Here is a 20,827-nt window from a genome sequence, read left to right as displayed (position 1 = left end):
TGAGGTGAGAGAATAAGCCACCTAAATAACAGAGGCGAACAGCCTCCCAGGCAGCAAGAAGTGCAAGTACAAGACCGTGAATTAGAAACACACTTGTGCTGGTGGGGAATATCGGGATGGTGAGCATGGCTGGAGCAGAGTGGTGAGAACAAGGTTGGAGAGATTGGTAGGGGAGAGATCATGTAGGACCTTGTGAGTCATGATAGGCACTTCAGATTTAATTCCAAATATAATGGAAAGTCACTAGAGCATTTTGCACAGGGGAATGACATAATCTGATTCATATTTTAATAAGACCACTCTGGATAATGTGTGAGGAGTAAACAATGGAAGTAGGACAAGGTAGGCTAATAGGAAGCCAGTTGGGAAGCTTATTGCTGACTTAGAGAGAGACGACAGAGGTTTGGACTAGGATGACAGTGGTAGAGGTGCTAAAAGGAGGACATGATTTGAAAGTAATTGTATCCAAAGTTCACAGGATTTGATGCTAGATTTGGATATGGAAAGACATAAAGGAGTTCAGGATAATGGATATCTAACATTTTGGGCTGAGCAACTAGGGGTAAATGAGATGGGAAAGAGTGGGAGAACATTGAACTTGTTAGGTAAGGAAATCAAGTTTGGTTTTGGACACATTAAATTTCATATGTCTATTAGTAGAAATGTTGACCAGGAAATTGGATACTCATAAGTCTGGAGCTCTGAGGGCCTGCAGATAAATTCTGGGTGAGCAGCATATGGATGGTTTTTAGAGCAGCGAGACAGGATCAGGTTACCTAACGCATGAATGTAGGTACAGAGGCAAAGAGGTCTGAGGATTAAACCCTGGGATGCTCCAACTTTTAGACACATAGACACTGAAAATGAGAGTCCAGTGAGGGGGGACAAAGATATAGAGATGGGAGTATCAGAGAAGTCAACTGAAGAAAATGATTCTAGGAGAGAAGTCAAGATGGCGGCATAGGCAGACTCTCAACTCACCTCCTCCCTCGGACACAGCCAATTTACAACTACTTGTGGAAAAATTACCCCTGAGACAGAACTGAAAGCTGGATAAGAGGAACTCCTGCAACAAAGGACAATCCTAATTGAGGTGAAAGAGGCAGAAACTGCCTCTGGAGAGGAAAAACGCCACCTTCACAAGCCGCAGCGCCTCACGGCCGCCTGGGAACAGCCCACAGGTACGCAGCCCTCCCTGGGGAAGTGGGGCCCTGAGCCGGGAGCGTCCCCGCTGTGGGCATTTTGTGGACCCAGCACAATCGAGTGAGTGGCATAATATCTGACATTGCCTGCTACTAAAACATTGGGGACAACCCCAGAAAAGCTGGTTCACAAAGAAAGTAAAACGGGCTCTTAAAGGGCCCACACGCAAACTCACCCGTTTAAGAAAGCAACCTAAAATCACCAGAAAGAAAGGTGCACAGTGCTTTGGTGAAAAGAGATCCACCTGATAGGCCCTGAGTGCATCTCGGTGAGAGGTGAGACCTCTCCAGGGACTGGGACATTGGCGGCGGCCATTGTTGTGGCCTGGTGTGGGCATGCTGACACAGACGCCATTGGAGTTCTCCCTGAGACCTGCTAGCGCAGGGTCTGCCCCACCTGCTAGAGCACCGATTTAATCCAGCTCAGCCAGGGAGGGAAGCCCACCCTAGAGACTGGCCCCACCCAACAACAAGCCCTCAGGCAATTTGTGGGCCTGCATAGATTGGTGACTGGATTCTCTGCAGCCTGGCAACTGAGCCGACTTCAGTGGGGCAGGGCATGCACAAGGAGTGGGTGGAGAGTGTGGGGCAGTGGTGGAGTGTGTGGGGCTCCCACAGTGAAGAGACTGGGTCCACTTCAGGAGGTCGGGGCACGCACACAGGGCAGGACTGTGTTGACTATGTGTGTGGACCTGTGGGCGGCATGGCTTGTCAGCTGCAGAAGACTTGTGCTTCTCAAAGACCCACATAGGGGGTTTGCCCCACCTTCCAAAGCCTGAAACAATTGGGTGCTCCCATGCCTGAGGCCAGCCCCACCCAGCTTCAATCCTCAGAGAGCTGACAAGAGACCTAAAGGCTGGAGGCTTATAACAGTTGTAAGGCCCTGAGCCTAACAACCTGCCACGCTGGGGGCCTACTCACTTAAAAGAAATACTGCAACACAAATGTGGTATTAGAACTTGCAGCCAACTGTGCTGGGGCTCCCGACACCTGATAAAGAGACTGAAGGGCCCACAACAACTACAAGCAGCTGAGCATTACAACAGCTGGCCAGGAGCATAACTCGGCCTCCCTGGGCGCCTACAGGGAGAGCAAACAGGCCACAACAGAAGGGCACACATAGCCCACATAGGGATCACCCCCGGAACATTGAGAACTAAGGGAAGCACACTGCAGGCCTCCTAAGCCATCACTTACATAAGGTCACCTATCCAAGAGCAGGAGACATAGCTGACCTACCTAATACGTAGGCACAAGGGAAAGAGGCAAAATGAGGAGACAAAGGAACACATTCCAAGCAAGGGAACAAGAAAAAACCCCAGAAAAGGAACTAAAAGTGAAACAGAAATGAGCAACCTACCCAACAGAGTTCAAACAAAGAGTGTTAAGGATGCTCACTGACCTGGGGAGAAGAAAGATGAACTCAGTGAGAATATCAACAAAGAAATGGAAGATATAAAAAAGAACCAACCAGAAATGAAGAATACAATACTGGAAATGAAAAATTCACTAGAGGGACTCAAAAGCAGAGTAGAGGATACAGAAGAACCGATCTGCGAGCTGGATGAAAGACTAGAAGAAATTACCCAAGCTGAACAAGTAAAAGAGACAAGAATTAAAAAAAGTGAGGACAGTCTAAGGGACATCTGGGACAACATCAGGCTCACTAACATCTGTGTTATAGGTGTCCCGGAAGGAGAAGAGTGAGACAAAGGAGGAGAGAATCTATTTCAAGAAATAATAGATGAAAACTTCCCTAATCTAAGGAAGGAAACAGACATCCAGGTACAGGAAGCACAGAGAGCCGCAAACAAGATAAACCCAAAGAGGCCCAGACCAAGACACATCATAATCAAAATGTCCAGAATTAAAGATAAAGAGAGAATCCTAAAAGCTGCAAGAGAAAGACAAGTTACATACAAAGGAAACCCCATAAGGCTATCAGCTGACTTCTCAGCAGAAACCTTACAGGCTAGAAGAGAGTGGCACCATATATTTAAAGTGCTAAAAGGAAAAAACTGACAGCCAAGAATACTCTACCCAGCAAGGTTATCATTCAAAATGGAAGGAGAGATCAAAAATTTCCCAGACAAGCAAAAATTAAAGGAGTTCATCAACAAGAAACCAGTGCTACAAGAAATGTTAAAGGGACCTATTTGAGGGAAAAAGAGAAGACCACAAATAGGAAAAATTATCTATTTCCATGATAAGAGGGTAATGGATACAAATGCACAAAAAGAGGTTAGATATGATGTCAAAAACATAAAATGAGGGAGGAGGGGAGTTCAAGAGTAGAGCTTTCAGACAGAGGTCAAACTAAAGAGACCATCAATTCTGTATAGAAGGAGAAAGGAACAGAGAAGGACTACTAAAACACTGAGAAAAAAAAAAGTTAAAAAATGGCAGTAAGTACATACTTATCAATAACTACTTTAAACGTCAATGGACTAAATGCTCCAATTAAAAGGCATAGGGTGGCTGATTGGATAAAACAACAAGACCCATATATATGCTGCATACAAGACTTCAGACCTAAAGACACTCACAAACTGAAAGTGAAGGGATGGAAAAAGATACTCCATGCAAATGGCAATGAAAAGAAAGCTGGGGTAGCAATACTCATATCAGACAAAATAGACTTTAAAACAAAAACTGTAAAAAGAGACAAAGAAGGGCATTACATAATGATCAAGGGAACAATCCAACAAGAGGATATAACACTTGTAAATATCTACGCACCCAATGTAGGAGCACCGAAATATATAAAGGAATTATTAACAGACATAAAAACAGAAATAGACAGTAACACAATAATAGTAGAGGACTTTAACACTCCACTTACACCAATGGATAGATCATCCAAACAGAAGATCAATAAGGAAACATTGGCCTTAGTGACACACTAGAACAGATGGACCTAGTAGATATATACAGAGCATTCCATCCAAAAACCGAAGCATACACATTCTTTTCAAATGCACATGGAACATTCTCCAGGATTGATCACATATTAGGCCACAAAACAAGTCTCCATAAATTTAAGAAGACTGAAATAATACCAAGCATCTTTTCTGACCACAATGGTATGAAACTAGAAATCAACTATAGGAAGAAAATCAGAAAAGCCACAAGTACGTGGAGATTAAACAAAATGCTACTGAACAATGATTGGGTCAACGAAGAAATCAAAGGAGAAATAAAAAAATACCTGGAGACAAATGAAAATGAAAATATGACATGCCAGAATTTATGGGATACAGCAAAAGTGGTTCTAAGAGGGAAGTTGATAGCAATACAGCCCTATCTCAACAAACAAGAAAAATCTCAAATAAACAATCTAACAATGCACCTAAAGGAATTGGAAAAAGAAGAACAAACAAAGCCTAAAATCAGTAGAAGAAGGGAAATAATAAAAATCAGAGCGGAAATAAATGAAATACAGACTAAAAAAATAGAAAACATTAATAAAACCAAGAGCTGGTTCTTTGAAAAGATCAACAAAATTGACAAACCTTTAGCTAGACTCACCAAGAAAAAAAGAGAGAAGGCACAAATAAGTAAAATCAGAAATGAAAGAGGAGAAATTACAACAGACACCGCAGAAATACAAAAGATTATAAGAGAATACTATGAAAAGCTATATGCCAACAAATTTGACAATCTGAAAGAAATGGATAAATTCTTAGAATCATACAACCTTCCAAAACTGGATCAAGACAAAATAGAGAATTTGAATAGACCAATCACCAGTAAGGAGATCAAAACAGTAATCAAAAACCTCCCCCAAAATAAAAGTCCAGGACCAGATGGCTTCCCTGGTGAATTCTACCAAACATTCAAAGAAGACTTAATACCTATCCTTCTCAAACTCTTCCAAAAAATTGAGGAGGGGGGGAAGCTCCCTAACTCATTCTACGAAGCCGACATTACCCTGATACCAAAACCAGACAAGGACAACACAAAAAAGAAAATTACAGGCCAATATCACTGATGAACATCGATGCAAAAATCCTCAACAAAATACTAGCAAATCGCATACAACAATACGTTAAAAAGATTATACACCATGATCAAGTGGGATTTATTCCAGGTATGCAGGGATGGTTCCACATTCACAAATCAATCAACGTGATACACCACATTAATAAAATGAAGAATAAAAATCACATGGTCATCTCAATAGATGCAGAGAAAGCATTTGACAAGATACAGCATCCATTTATGATAAAAACTGAATAAAGTGGGTATAGAAGGAAAGTACCTCAACATAATAAAGGCCATATATGACAAACCTACAGCTAATATCATCCTCAATGGTGAAAAACTGAAAGCTATCCCTCTAAGAACAGGAACCAGACAAGGATGCCCACTGTCACCACTCCTATTTAACATAGTACTGGAAGTCCTAGCCAGAGCAATCAGGCAAGAAAAAGAAATAAAAGGGATCCAAATTGGAAAGGAAGAAGTGAAACTGTCACTATTTGCAGATGACATGATTTTATATATAGAAAACCCCAAAGAATCCACCAAAAAACTTTTAGAAGTAATAAACGGATACGGTAAAGTTGCAGGATACAAAATCAACATACAAAAATCAGTCGCATTTCTATACACTAACAACGAAGTAGCAGAAAGAGAAATTTAAGAATACAATCCCATTTACAATTGCAACAAAAAGAATAAAATACCTAGGAATAAACTTAACCAAAGAGGTGAAAGCTCTGTACACCGAAAACTATAAAACATTTCTGAAAGAAATTGAAGAAGACACAAAGAAATGGAAAGATATTCTGTGCTTTTGGATTGGAAGAATTAACATAGTTAAGATGTCAATACTTCCTAAAGCAATCTATAGATTCAATGCAATCCCTATCAATTCCAACAAGATTTTTCACAGAAATAGAACAAAGAATCCTAAAATTTATATGGAACAACAAAAGACCCTGAATAGCTAAAGGAATCCTGATAAAAAAGCACAAAGCTGGAGGTATCACACTCCCTGATTTCAAAATATACTACGAAGCTCTAGTAACCAAAACAGCATGGTACTGGCACAAAAACAGACACACAGATCAATGGAATAGAATTGAAAGCCCAGAAATAAACCCACACATCTATGGACAGCTAATCTTTGACAAAGGAGCCAAGAACATACAATGGAGAAAAGAAAGTCTCTTCAACAAATGGTGTTGGGAAAACTGGTTAGCCACATGCAAAAAAATGAAAGTACCTTACACCATATACAAAAGTACCTTACCTTACACCATATACAAAAATTAACTCCAAATGGATTAAAGACTTGACTGTAAGACCTGAAACTATGAAACTTCTAGAAGAAAACATAGGCAGTATGCTCTTCGCCATCAGTCTTAGCAACATATTTTCAAGCACCATGTCTGACCGGGCAAGAGAAACAATAGAAAAAATAAACAAATGGGACTACATCAAGCTAAAAAGCTTCTGCACAGCAAAGGAAACCATCAACAAAACGAAAAGACAACCTAACAATTGGGAGAAGATATTTGCAAACGATACATCGGATAAGGGCTTAATCTCCAAAATATATAAAGAACTCATGCATCTCAACAAAAAAAAAACTACCAACCCAATTAAAAAATGGGCAAAAGACCTGAACAGACATTTCTCCAAAGAAGATATACAGATGGCCAACAGACACATGAAAAGATGTTCAAAATCATTAACTATCAGGGAAATGCAAATCAAAACTACAATGAGATATCACCTCACACCGGTCAGAATGGCTATAATTAACAAGACAGGAAACAACATGTGTTAGAGGGGATGTGGAGAGAAGGGAACTCTCACACACTGCTGGTGGGAGTGCAAACTGGTGCAGCCACTATGGAAAACAGTATGGAGATTCCTCAAAAAATCAAGGATAGAACTACCATATGATCCACCTATTCTACTGCTGGGTATTTATCCAAAGAACTTGAAAACACCAATGGGTAAAGATACATGCACCCCTGTGTTCATTGCAGCATTATTCACAATAGCCAAGACTTGGAAGCAACCTAAGTGCCCAATCAAGGGACGAATGGATAAAGAAGCTGTGGTATATAAACAGAATGGAATACTACTCAGCCATAAAAAATGATGAAATCCAGCCATTTGGGGCAACATGGATGGACATTGAGGGTATCATGCAAAGTGAAATAATTCAGAGGGCGAAGGTCAAATATTGTATGATTTCCCTCATTAAGTAGTAGATAATAACAACAGCAAACAAACACATAAAGACAGAGATTGGATTGGTGGTTACCAGAGGGAAAGGGGGGAGGGAGGAGGGCGAAAGGGATAATTTGGCACAAGTGTGTGGTGATGGGTCATAGTTAGTATTCGGGTGGTGAACATGATGTAATCTATGCAGAAATAGAAGTATAATGATGTACACCTGAAATTTGTACAATGTTATAAACCAATGTTACTGCAATAAACAAAAAATTTAAAAAAATAAAATAAAATAAATTACAGAGCCGTTTGAACCCATGGGGGAAAAAAATGATTCTAAAAAGACAGTTGGTGATGAACTGCTTCAAATGCTGCTAGGAAGTCAAAAAAGATGAGGATAAAAATTGACCATTGCACTTGACATGATGGAAGTTGTTGGTAGGAATGAAAACATGATTGGAGTTATTTGAGGTGAAATAGTTAATAGTGAAACTCCTTTGGGGAATTTTATAATAAAGAAGAGAAAAATAATGGGGATGTATATTCCAGGAGCATTTTTTACAAGATGCAAGATATCATACCATGTTTGTATGCTGATGGGCATGATCCAGTAAAGAAGGAGATGTTAATAATTCAAGAGGAATGCGGGTGAAAATTATAGGGAAGAAGTCTCCAAGTAGGACAAGTAGGATGGGATCCAGAGCACAAAGTGTTAGCCTTAGAAAGAAGCCTGGACAGTTTATCCCTCCCTCGCTTTATTCAGATCTCTGCTCAGACCTAATAAGACATGTCTTCCCTGAACATCCTTCCTAAAATTGTACCCCACCTCCTGATCATAGCTATGCTTTCAACCTCCTTTGCTTTCCTTCATAATGCATTTCATGTTTGATATTATATTGAATATGTGTTGATTGATTGTCTTTTATCCAAGAACATAATCATCAAAAGGGAAAGGACTTTGCTTGTTTGCTATGCCTAGAGTTTCTAACATTGCCTGGTATATGGTACTCATTTAATAAGTACTTGTTGGGTATTAAATCAGTGAAACAGGAAGAAAAATAGAAAAATACGTGTACAAATGTAGGTAGGTTAGTAGAAGGAAGAATGATTATTTGTCTTCTCATTACTTCTATTTTCTCAGTGTAATAAGAGGCGAAAGTCACCAGTTGGAAAGGAACAGAAAGTATAAAATATTTGCCCCAGAGAATGGAAAAAGGAATACACTACAAAATGTAGTTGAATTACCAGAAAAATGTCAAGAGACCATATAAGATCTGTAGTCAAAATTGTAACGTGAGAACAGTTAGTACATTTGCGAGTTTTCTTTCACCTAAAATATGCCAGTTAAGTACAGGCATAGAGAAAGTAGAGAACTGGGTTTAATCAGTGTTGGGATTTTTGCTGTATGAGTATAACGGAGGGAGCGGGGGGTTGTATTAGTTTCCGAGGGCTGCCATAAAAATGTTACCACAAATTTGGTGGCTTAAAACGACAAAAATTTATTTTCTCACAGTTCAGGAGGCCAGAAGTCTGAAATCAAAATAGCAGCAAGATTGGTTCCTTCTGGAGGCTCTGAGGAAGAAACTGTCCCATGCTTCTCCCCTAGCCGCTGGTGGTTTCCAGCAATCCTTGGCATTCATTGGCTTGTAGCAGCATAACCCATTCTCTACCTCCATCTTCCATAGCCTTTTTCCCTGTGTCTATGTCTCCGTGTGTCCTTCTCTTCTTCTAAGGATACCAATCATTGGATTTAGGGCCCACCTCAATCTAGGGTGTCCTCATCTTAACTAATTACGTCTTCAAAGACCCCGTTTCCAAATAAGGTCAGCTTTTAAGGCTCTGAGTTAGACGTGAATTTTTGAGAGACACTATTCAACTCACTACCGGGGTTGAGGGTATATGCGAAGAAGAGACTATAGCAATGAACCATAGAGTCTAACAGGGAAAGAGATATGGGGACATGTAGTGGGGTGGGTAACAGGCACTGAAAAATGGTAGGGTCGATGGATCGGTGGACCCTGTGTGGAGTAAGAGTACTACAATAAGTGAGTTGGAAGAGCAGGAGATGGTGAACATAGAGTGGGAAGCTTGAAATTTTGGAAGCAATGCATTCACTGATAATGTCAAATTCTAGGGCATAACCATGGAAGAGGTTGGCAAGTTGTTTTGAAGAAAAAGAATATCAGAACTGAGGAGGTCAAGGAACTGTGAGGACAGCACATTAGCTAAATCATCTATGGGGGGTAGTAAAGTCCCCAAGGATGGTGCCGGATGGAAAGGTGTAGTAAATCATGTGCTACAATCCTTAGTGACTGAGGAAGAATGACCATATTTCTCAGTTAATTACCTCAATAAGGACAGATAGCAGCTGGTTCCTTATGGCATGTGAGCATGAAAAGAACTGGAGATTTTGAGGGAGGAGCGTGGAAGATACCCACCCACCTCCAGGTGCTGTGGGAGCTGGGGCATGAGGATATAATAGCCTCTCCCTAAGAGTGACCAGTGGACTGTACCATCCTCAGAGAATATTCAGGTGTCAGGTAGAATGAGAATGTTGAGAGCATTAAGTTCTGGACGAGGTGTGCAGAAGATTCTGCTGACAACAGCATGGTGGAGAGGTTTGGGAAGTGATCAGAAGTGGGAGACCGGGTCAGACTACAGAATGTACACCGCCATGGGGGATGAGAGGCTGGGGAAGGGTTTGGCCTGGAAGACTTCTGATAATGATGGAAGTAAACAGGGCAACACCGCCTTCCACTGTAGGGACAGACTTTAATTTAGTTAATCCTTCTCTTAATGTGGGGGATGTGATTCCCTACGTTCTCAGTATTATAAATAACTCCAGAATGAATATTTGTATCCCTCCCAAGTGTTATAGCAACTGCACCTTCAGGTTATATGTGGTTCACTGTGTTTATTAATATCTGCCTCTCACTGGAATGGGAACTTGAGGGCCTTTAGAGTTGGGTTCATGAACTATCCAGCTTCTTTAGTCATAGCTCCTTGCACATAGTAGGAGTTTCAAAATGGCTGCATTGGTTATAGTTATTTGAAAATCTAAAAATAAAACCATCTTCCGTTCTCTTCCTCTGTGCTTTCCTTTGTCATTTCTGGAAGTGAAGCATGAAGCACAATATTATGTTAAAAGATTTTTCTACCCTTATAATAGTCTTCCAGCCTGTTTACTTGCTCAGGGCACATTGTCACCATGTGACAGGACGTGTGTGCTCTAAAATGACAAAGTGTGTGGATCCTGGCCAGCAGGGTCAAGAAAATACTTCATAAACAAGGCTGTAAATAACATCTGGGCTGTCCAAATACAGAAGGACCTGGTAGCTTTTCCTTTTGGTTGTTGTTTTGTTTGGTCGTGGCTGTCTCCCTGTAGACCCAAACAAGTCAGGGAGCCACTGTCAGCCCCAAATTACTTTAGGCTAATTCTTGTCGCTGAGACTATATGGCAGGCTGTCAATGGGAAAACCAGATCCTGCAGAGTGAAAAGACAGGAAACCAGTGAATCACAGCATTGAAGAAGAAAGCCAAAAGGTCCTAATACTCAGGATAAAGGCTTTGAACCATGAAAGGGAAATAAATCTTATAAACATTTTTTATCTCAGAGCCCAGAAAACATTTGATGAGAATAAGAATAATTTAAATTGATAGACGAGTTCTCATTTGAATACCTCAAAACAACTTTCCATGTAGACATTAATCAACTTAGCCATCTAATATTCAATTCATATTCTTTCTACTATAGTGGATTTGTAAACTATTGTAAAAACATCCTTTAACTAATGGAAGTTACATCAAATGACAGATTAAGGTGATTTTTAGTATCTTGAAAGAAAAATACATTATAAATATGTGCTGCAGAAAACTCTACCATGGCTACAGGTGCAAACTTGTCAGCTACCTTGATTACTCATATAATGATGGTGCCTTTTCTAGATGGTGTAACCTGGTCAGACAGGGTATGAGCTCTGCTGATGCAACCATTTTACAGATAATGACAACTTTGAGAAAACAGCAGTGGAACCTGATAAAGGGACTTTTCCCTTTCTCTGTCTCAAAGAGTAGGGCCAGAAAAAGATCTTTTACCAATAACATGCTGCACGTCAGCCATTGTTAGAATTACAGAATTGAGAATGGGAAAAATGTGATGGCAGGACCAGTTGGGGCTCTAATGCCCCCATCATTGGCTGCAGACTTGATCTAGCTGTGTGTGTGTCACCTGTGCGCCTCAATGTTCTGGGCGCCCGCCCAGGGAAAGGTGCCAGAAGTGCAGCTTTCTTCACTGGTGCTCGTGGCAAAGACTAATAGAATTGCAAGAAGTAGATGAATCCACTCTCATAGTTGGGGATTCCAGTAATACTCTGGAAACACTACTTTGTCTCTGGTTCAAATCCATTCAGCAGATACTAACTGAATAACTACCATGTGCCCTATGAGATAACATGGAAACACCACTGAACTTGGTGCAGAGCCAGGTTCTACCATTTACCACCTATGACCTCAGGTCAGTCACTTGCTCTTTTTCTCCGTGTGCCTCCACATCTGTGAAATGGGTGGCAGTGAGAATTAAATGCCGTGAAGTGGGCCGGCCCCGTGGCTTAGCGGTTACGTGCACGTGCTCCGCTACTGGCGGCCCAGGTTCGGATCCCAGGCGCGCACCGACGCACCACTTCTCCGGCCATACTGAGGCCGCGTCCCACATACAGCAACTAGAAGGATGTGCAACTATGACATACAACTATCTACTGGGGCTTTGGGGAAAAAAAGAAGGAGGATTGGCAATAGATGTGAGCTCAGAGCCAGTCTTCCTCAGCAAAAAGAGGAGGATTAGCACGGATGTTAGCTCAGGGCTGATCTTCCTCACAAAAAAATAAATAAATAAATAAATGCCATGAAGTGTGTGCTGTTATGTGCTCAACCGTTACTTTCCTTCCTATCTTCTTGTGGATTAGTTGTTGTGGGAAACATAAAATCAGTTTGTCAGGGTTCTGACCCTTAAAGAGTTGACTGTCTAACGGAGAGCCACTGGCCTAACTCCTGGGAGAATTTTGCACTTGTACCTGGAGATGACACGAGGGACTCACCCTAACACTGCGAATCTGGATCTCGGTGGTGCCAGGAGCAATCTTCATGCTCAACAAGATCCCCAGGTGATCTAAAGCCTTCTACTGAAAAGCTAGCCTCGATCTCCCTCAACCCAGTGAATGTTGACATTTTAACAAAGACTCCTGAGACTGAAGACCTCAAAAGCACTTCAGGAGTTAAGTTACACCACATACGATAGAGCTGGGGACTGGAGATAGGGAGGGAGAGAGAGGGCACCTCCGCCCACAACCTTGTCTTCCATTATGTGAAATATGAGCTCTGACTACAAAGCTCACGTAGCAATTTTTGTGTTCTTCTTTCATGCTACTAATCATTTGCTACTTTGCATTAGAAATTATATAGAATTTATTCTCTCTCTAGTTCACCTTGTATCCCTCAAAGTAGCTTGGCACATGGCAATAAGAAATAAATGTTCAGGTGAATTGATCAATGAATAAATGCAATAATGTGTTTCTTCTTCCTAAATTCCATAACTGCTGAGACTCAAAAGGCAAGGGAGGATTGGAATAAGAAGCGGAAAGGTGGTGTCTCTGAAGCTTCCCTGGCCAAGAGCAAAGCATTTTTGACTCATGAGGGGCCATTTCCCCAAGGAGGAGAACAAGGGCACATTGCCCTGTCTCACCCAGAAAGGAATGAATGCTGAGATCTTGAAAATGCCTTGCTCTATTCTGCCAAATTCACAGACATACCATATGCGATGCTGGTGGAAGTTGATTTGCCAAAATAACTTTCAAGAAAGGAAAATCAGTCATTAAAGTGGGCTGTCTTCCAGTGAGACTTAGTGGCCTAAAAAATTCAAGCAGCCACGGTCTCAGGACTTTTGGTGGGTAGCTTGGTGCCCTTGTCTCTTGTGAGCAATTCTGTCCAATGGAGAGTTCTGATAGCCTGATAAGCTCAGTGGGGAGATTTCTAAAACCAAGAGACTGTATAAGCATAGAAAACTGAAAGAGGAAGAATCAGTGGAACCAATAGCTTGCTCATAATGTCTCATGTGGCATTTGGGAGATTTTCCAAGTTTGAATCGCTTGTTTGTCATCCATGTTGGCATCTTGCTGAGGGCGGATATTAAGGCATGTTCCCTAAATCCATTTGAGGGGCATCAATCTCATCAGCCAGGCAACTTCAAATCCAGGTTGACCAGGCTTTCTTAGGATTTCACAATGGAACATGTTCTTTGAAAGGCAAGAATTCAAAGCAGGGTCTCATGTGGCGATATGGAGAGATCAATCCATTAGAGTTAAAGGCTTGAGGGGTCTACCCACATCTGCTGTTATTAAGGGAGTAACTTCAGTAGGAACAAGTAGCAACCGCTTAACCTGAGTGTCAGTTGAGCTATTTCAATGAGTGGTTCACAAGATTCCCTGCCACCCTGAATTAAAAGTAAAAGTATACCCAAGTTGATGTCAACATCACTTGTACAAATACGTATACACATATATGCCAGCTCCACCCCTGGAGGGCCCGATTCAGTAGGACTATGGAAGAACTCTAGAATAAATACTTTTAAAGCTCACCATATGATTCTGAGGCCCAGCTAGGTTTGGGAACCACTGGTGTCCATAATTAACATTGTCCAGGAGTAGCCCACATATGGAACAACCCAGAGGTGGCATTACCGTTTTCCAATGAATTTTTGACTTTGAGAAATACTTCTGGTAGTGAGTCAAATTTTATAGAAATATTCATGTGCTTTACACACACACACACACACACACACAAAGACACACACACGCATGCACTAGTGATAAAAGAAAAACTCTAGATTTGATTCACCCAGTTGCTGGCCAAATTCTTTCCATCCACTGAACTTCCTCAGAGCTCTTTGAAGTCAGCAAGTCTTTGTTCTCAGAAGAGTCATTCTGTGGCGAGGAAAATGTTGAAAGTTTGGCAATGTATTAGGACTTTCCGAATCTGGGTCGTTTCAAAATATTTATCTGTATGTTGTTTATTCTTTTTCAGCATTTAGACCTCATTCTTTCTAATAACCAGAAGACAATCTATTGGTATTAGTCACCTGGAATGCATAATAAAGATAGTAAATTTGCCAGTGGTGATAACAAAAGGCAGCTACTGATAACTAATTTCCTTATTAATCCACTCTGTCCTTGTTCAGAAACAAAGGTTTAGTAACTGAATAGAGCCCTTCACGTGGTGTCTGAAACAGAATCATTCCTCAGTAGATATGAACTATGATTTTCATTCTTTTTTCATTAACTCACTACCCAGCCTTATTCCTCCTGACAAGTTATCATCAATGTTCTTAGCAAATATTTTACATACACCCTGTTCCTATCTTCTAGAATTACTTCTCTGACCTCTTGTTTTATCCCACGTGTGTTTGTTCCTGACGCTTATAGAGTGAGAAATCTTTGGGTAACGTTTCCACTGATAGTTGAAACATATGGCTTTTTTTTGGTGTTCTCTTAGATTCCCCATTTGCAGGAAACCACAGATCCTAATGTCGATTTCCTGTATTGCTATAGAATCTCACAATGCAAGGATTTCACTTTTTAATGGCTCCTTTTCTCTTTGCCTAAGCCCATCCACACAGCAATGCTCACTGTTGTGTCTGAACATATACTGACTCATAACGCTAGGCACCACTGCTCCCACCCATTTCTACTCTCCAGCTCCGCTCTGTGGTGTAATGCAGCCTGACCCTCCAACCCCAGAGGGTATTGAATCATTGCATCCCACCCAGTCCAGCTTCCAGTTAGCATCCTCCATTTTTTACTGTGTAATGGATTAAGTGTTGATATTTACAGCAGCTTTATTATAACCCTGATGATAAGATAGCCTTGGTGTCTCCCAAACCATTTATGTTCCTTCAGTGAATGCTTCCACTGGATTCCCTCCTCACAGCACGTTATCCATCAGGCTCTGCCTCTCACAGGGAAATTCACAAAGCCAGAGCGTGTGTGTGTCTGAGCCTTTGGAAGAGGTAGACAAATTACAAAAAAAAAGGGACAGTTTTAATCTGTTTTGAATCTTCTGTCTTTCTACCTCTCCAACACACACACACACACACAGAGCTTCTGTTTTTCCAAGAGCTTTTGAAATTTTGCTTGGCTTATACCCTCGAGGCCAATGGACAGGAAATGAGAACTGGAGAGTAAAGGAGCTGAAAACATCTTCTGCAAATTTTTTGTTGTGTGGGATATGATAATTTTCCATCTAAAATGTTTTAAAAACAGATTTACCAGGAAATATTACTTTATATAGTAGGACTGCCATTCTCTAATATTTGTATATGGTTATTATTATCACTACCAGTTAAAATCATCATATTAATAGCTCTCTTGAATAATGGCTTTCATCTGACCACCTGAAAAGTTTAGAAAATATTGAGATAAATTTCCCTGCATTGTAATTCCAGGGATGATGTTCTAAGGAGAGTCCTATCCCGTTGAAGGAAGATGTCCCACAGAATAACTGCTTGAGGGAAAGACCTTTTTTAACTCTTAAATCCTTCACTCTTTTAACTTCACTTACTATAAAGGAATAGTTTCAAATGCTTTCACCTAAACACAGAAAATAACCCTTCTAATTCTATGTAAGATTTAAGATTTCCCAATTCTCTCTGTCTTCTTTATCATTTATGCATTTGCTTCCCAGTCTACATTAAAATGTAAAAATAAAAATAAAAACAATGTAGTGAGATTTTTCATAAAGATCTGTTCTTCAATTTGAGATTGGTTTCTACTTACTCTTTTGGTGTTCCAATTCTCCTCCTTCTTTGAAGTTATAGATACAAGAGATGGAAGATTTTGCTTATTGTCCTCACTTGACAAAATAAAAAGTTGATGCTTCCGTATTGGTCCCCAAATTTAATTTTGAAATTTTACTTTTTAAGGAAATTCAAAACTCCTGAAATCATGCCTTTAAAGTTCCATGACAGCACACCCTGCTAAATGCCACGATAGTGGTTGCAATAAGCCAGACCATGTAGAGATTCCTGACGGAGACTTTGGTGCTATAACTTAAGAAATAGATTAGGTGACTGATGCTGGTGTCCCAAAGGTCATAATTCTTCTTCAGATATTTCAAAAGGATAAGGTAATTAAGTTAATAATCCCTGTTGTTATAAATACTAGATGTGGCATTGTTCGTTTATTGCCTTCTAACATCCATGATATCGATTTACACAAGAATAACTTGGGGGAAGTTCTGGTATTGAAGACTCTAGAGAGGAACTAGGATCAAAGACTCCTAGATTAAAGGGTTGATTTAGGATAAATGTTAAAAGGCATAATGTGAACAACACACTTATTACCAAGAAATCCCAGTCTTACCTACCGTTCTATCTGGTGACAGAGATTTCACTTCCTGTAAAAGCAAAACAAAAACGGAAACATAATCGAGTGAAGTAAATTGTTACTTGTGCAATTAACATAAAAGCGCTGGTGCTTAGATACCTTTAATTTACATTTAAAATGCAGTTTAATAGTTAATGTAGGTAGGGCCACACAGGAAGAAAAATTTGACTTCTAAATACGTGCATATTTGAATAGTACGTACAATAAATATGTACATATGTTTTATAATCCTAAAAAGTTCACTTATCTATCTGTTGTATTTTGAGATCATAATATTTAGAGTCTATATCTGGGCCTCTTTTGAGAAACTCAGAGTACAGTTTAAACTGCTAGATTGTCCCACTTCTTAAACCACAGATATCCAAATTAGCATAGTCTCATAGGCTCAAAGACGGAGATTAATTGGTATGTGGTCAAAGAAGAATGTTAATATAACATGAAAATACAACCTATACCAACTGTGCATTATTTCTGCAGACTACTGCACTTCAGTGTCATCTCATGCGTGACAACTGCTATGGCAAAGGGCTGGTAAAAAAACTTCTGAAAAAAACAAAAACTTATGCAAAACACTTTGAAATCTATTTGCCAAGTTGACCTAGAAAGATCGTTTCATAGAACATTTGCCTTAACTAAGTCTCAATTTTCCCACTTAATCCTACTCCTGGGCAATTTGCCAGGCCCACTACCACTTTCCAGAAGCCCTGGTTGGGTATTTGTGTTCAGTGTCTGGTGCTCCAGAAGGATCTGTTCTCATAATTCTGTGATTGTCCACCTTGCCCTGCAAGCACATATGCTCTGTTCTTTTCCACAGTCAACTTTTATTTTGGTTAATTAGCATATAAGATTTTGTGCATAACAGGGATCACAGACTACAGCTCAGGGCCAAATCCAGCCCACCACCTGATTTTGTAAATAAAGTTTTATTGGGCTACATCCATGCCCATTGGTTGATGCACTGTCTGTGGATGCTACACACTGAAGAGTTGCTACAGATACTACACGGACCACAAGGCTTAAAATATTTTCTGTCTGGCCCCTTATAGAAAATGTTTGCTGACTCTGGTCTACAAGGAAGAAAACGCATGTTGCAGGAGGGGATTATCTATATACGTGGGCTTGGGTGTTAATTCTTTATTAAAGAAACATTTCAAAAGAATTTTTTATTTAACATCATTGCCTTTCAAGTCACTGAGGAAAAAAAATATTCTGTTCAAAGACAGATGATGCTCATGTTTCTTACCCTTTTACTTTTTAGTACTTGATCTTCAGGTAGAGTCATAATATATGCTGGCATATGGGGAACTATTTGGGGCAAGTGTGATCAATGCTGAAATAGGCAAGCCTTTGGCAAAATTTGAAGAAGGTGAACCCACCTTTGGTGCCTTTCCACCATCCCTTTTCTCCTGCCCTGCCCTCTGCCTCTACTCTTTTTCCTTGGCATGGTCTAGGTCATACCCAGATTCCTGCTTTACTTGGGTTGTTAGCTCTCAATTAATCCCCACTAGACTCTTAACTGATAGTGACTTTGGTGTTACTCTTCCTATGGCATTTATATTTTAAAAAGGAATTTCTGAAACTGAGGAACTATAGCAAAAAACAGCTTGCCAATCAAGGGGCTGAGTGTATGGGTTCCTGTCATGCCAAGGTTTTGCTCTCCATTGGGCAGCCCCCGGGCCAGTTGCTTTCCAACGGCCAGCAGCCACTCCAGAGGCAAGCAGCTTCCCCTGGGTGACACACCAACATTGTATTTTTCTATCATGTCATGAAATGAAAAACATTTGGAAGCACTCACCTCTAGGAATAAATCATTATGTGTTTCACTTACCTCAAAACGGGAACAAGTCTTGGTAAATCAGAGTTAATGATGACCACTCTATATTTCCTGGAAAGTTAAAAGACTCTGCTTATAAGTAGATCAATAACCTATAGATTAAATTAGATGAAGGAGTCCAATTTGAAGTCACTTATAATTCTCAATCAAGAAAAAATCAGATTTTACTAATTAATTTGGATTGTACACTGGTTATAAGAATGTAAAGTACACCCCTGTCCTCTTCCCGCAGGGTCCTTATCACTTCTCCCAATGCCTGGTCCATAGGAGGAGATCAATATTCTGTGGTTGTGTGATCCCTGATGCTATCCATGGACCTGCAGCAGTGTCATCGCCTGAAAACTTGTTGGAAATGCAGAATCTCAGGTCCACCCCAATCTTCTGAATCAGAAGTTGCTCTTTAACAAAATCCCCCAAGTGATTCATGTGCCCTCAAGTTTGAGAAGCACTGGGTCAGAAATTAAGGGAAACTAGACATCTGGCTGTGCCATCTAAAATTTGGAAAATATGAAGTTAAAAATAAATATTTTAGGAAAGATGAAAAAAATAAAGTGAACGTAAAAGGAAGAAGTGTATTTTTCTTTTAAATAAAAACCCATGAAGGGAGAGATTTTGTAAACTCAGTCAGCACTGGGATGGGCTTCGTGCACCACACAACAAAGCGGCTGGCCTGCAGAGAGTTAAGCAGAAATTCTGACATGGTCCCCAACGTGTACGACTTCCTTTGAAATGCCGTGGAGGGGTGAAACCCTGACGTATTGAACTTAGTCTAAGCTCTATTTTTCCTGGCAGGGAATTCCATCAGCTTCACACACATGTGGAGGGCTCTGGGCTCGTATCAGGAAGGCTCAGCAGGACACAGAGATGATTTAATAGACTGTGCAAATCTCCAAACTGGAGCCCACTCCCAGAATAGAAACCAGCCCCTGGGATTCTTGGAGTGCATTGTCACGGGGCCAGAAGGAAGGATGAGCCTCTCCATGGTTTAGTGACTTTTGAGATGCCTTCTGTCGGGCCGCTCTGACTTCTAATAGAAAGAATTTAAAAAACCATTGCCCAGCCAAAATGGAAAGTGGAATTGCCTAATATTCTGGAGGAAAGAATCACATTTGCAACTCTATAGAATACGAGGTACAACTTACATGCTTGGCTTTGATCTTTTGCCATCTTTAAAAATAAATGCTTCTGGAGCCAGAGGCCAGAATAAATACCGTGGTGGGGAGAACCATATTCTGCTCTGTCCCTTCTGTGCGGTAAACTACTTTGAACTTTTCTGGACATCATTAGGAATGTGCAAAGTCAATTATTCTGACTCTGTGATAGGATTATGGGCATTCTTATTTTAGATTTCCCCATAAGAACAAAGACAGTATCCAACTACAGGGCAAGATTCCTGGAGATGGCCTGAGGTCACAGGCATCCTTGTGGAGAGCTGGCAGAGACTGCAGTCCTACTTTGGGACTCTGCTAGAACTGGTCCCTCCACAAGAATAAATCTAGTCGGTAAGAGCTGACCAGAGACAGTGCAGGTCTGGATGCTAAGGTGGAAAGAAAAAGAAAAGTAGAGAGAAAAATTCTCTAGAATCCATAGTCTAGAAGTATAAGCCAGCACAAAGTTCAGAAGTCCCTCTTTAGCCACCTTGGCAAGGTGCTGGAGCACTTCACAGCCTGTTCTTAACCTTCCTGTCCAGCATCAGTGTATGCCATGTTCTTTCCCAGTACAAGTCAATGCCTCTATGGTACTTTCTCTCTCCCCAGCACAGTGAACTAAAGGTCATCTTTCAAGACTCAGAGCCTGCCTTTCCTTACAGATGTCTTCACACACCCCTGCCACAGCCAGAAAGGCAGGTTATATCACACATTCATTGGGTTCCTATAGCACTTGTTACATAATTCTTTTTTTTTTTTTTTTTGTGAGGAAGATCAGCCCTGAGCTAACAACCATGCTAATCCTCCTCTTTTTGCTGAGGAACACCGGCTCTGAGCTAACATCTATTGCCAATCCTCTTCCTTTTTTTCCCCCCAAAGCCCCGGTAGATAGTTGTATGTCATAGTTGCACATCCTTCTAGTTGCTGTATGTGGGACCGGCCTCAGTGTGGCCGGAGGAGCGGTGCGTCGGTAGCGGAGTGCGTGCACTTAACCACTAAGCCACAGGGCCGGCCCTACAT

This window comes from Ceratotherium simum, chromosome 19 (genome assembly GCF_057802395.1).
Source record: "Ceratotherium simum simum isolate JZ-2026a chromosome 19, ASM5780239v1, whole genome shotgun sequence".
Lineage (NCBI taxonomy): Eukaryota > Metazoa > Chordata > Mammalia > Perissodactyla > Rhinocerotidae > Ceratotherium > Ceratotherium simum.
This window is presented reverse-complemented; position numbering follows the sequence as displayed.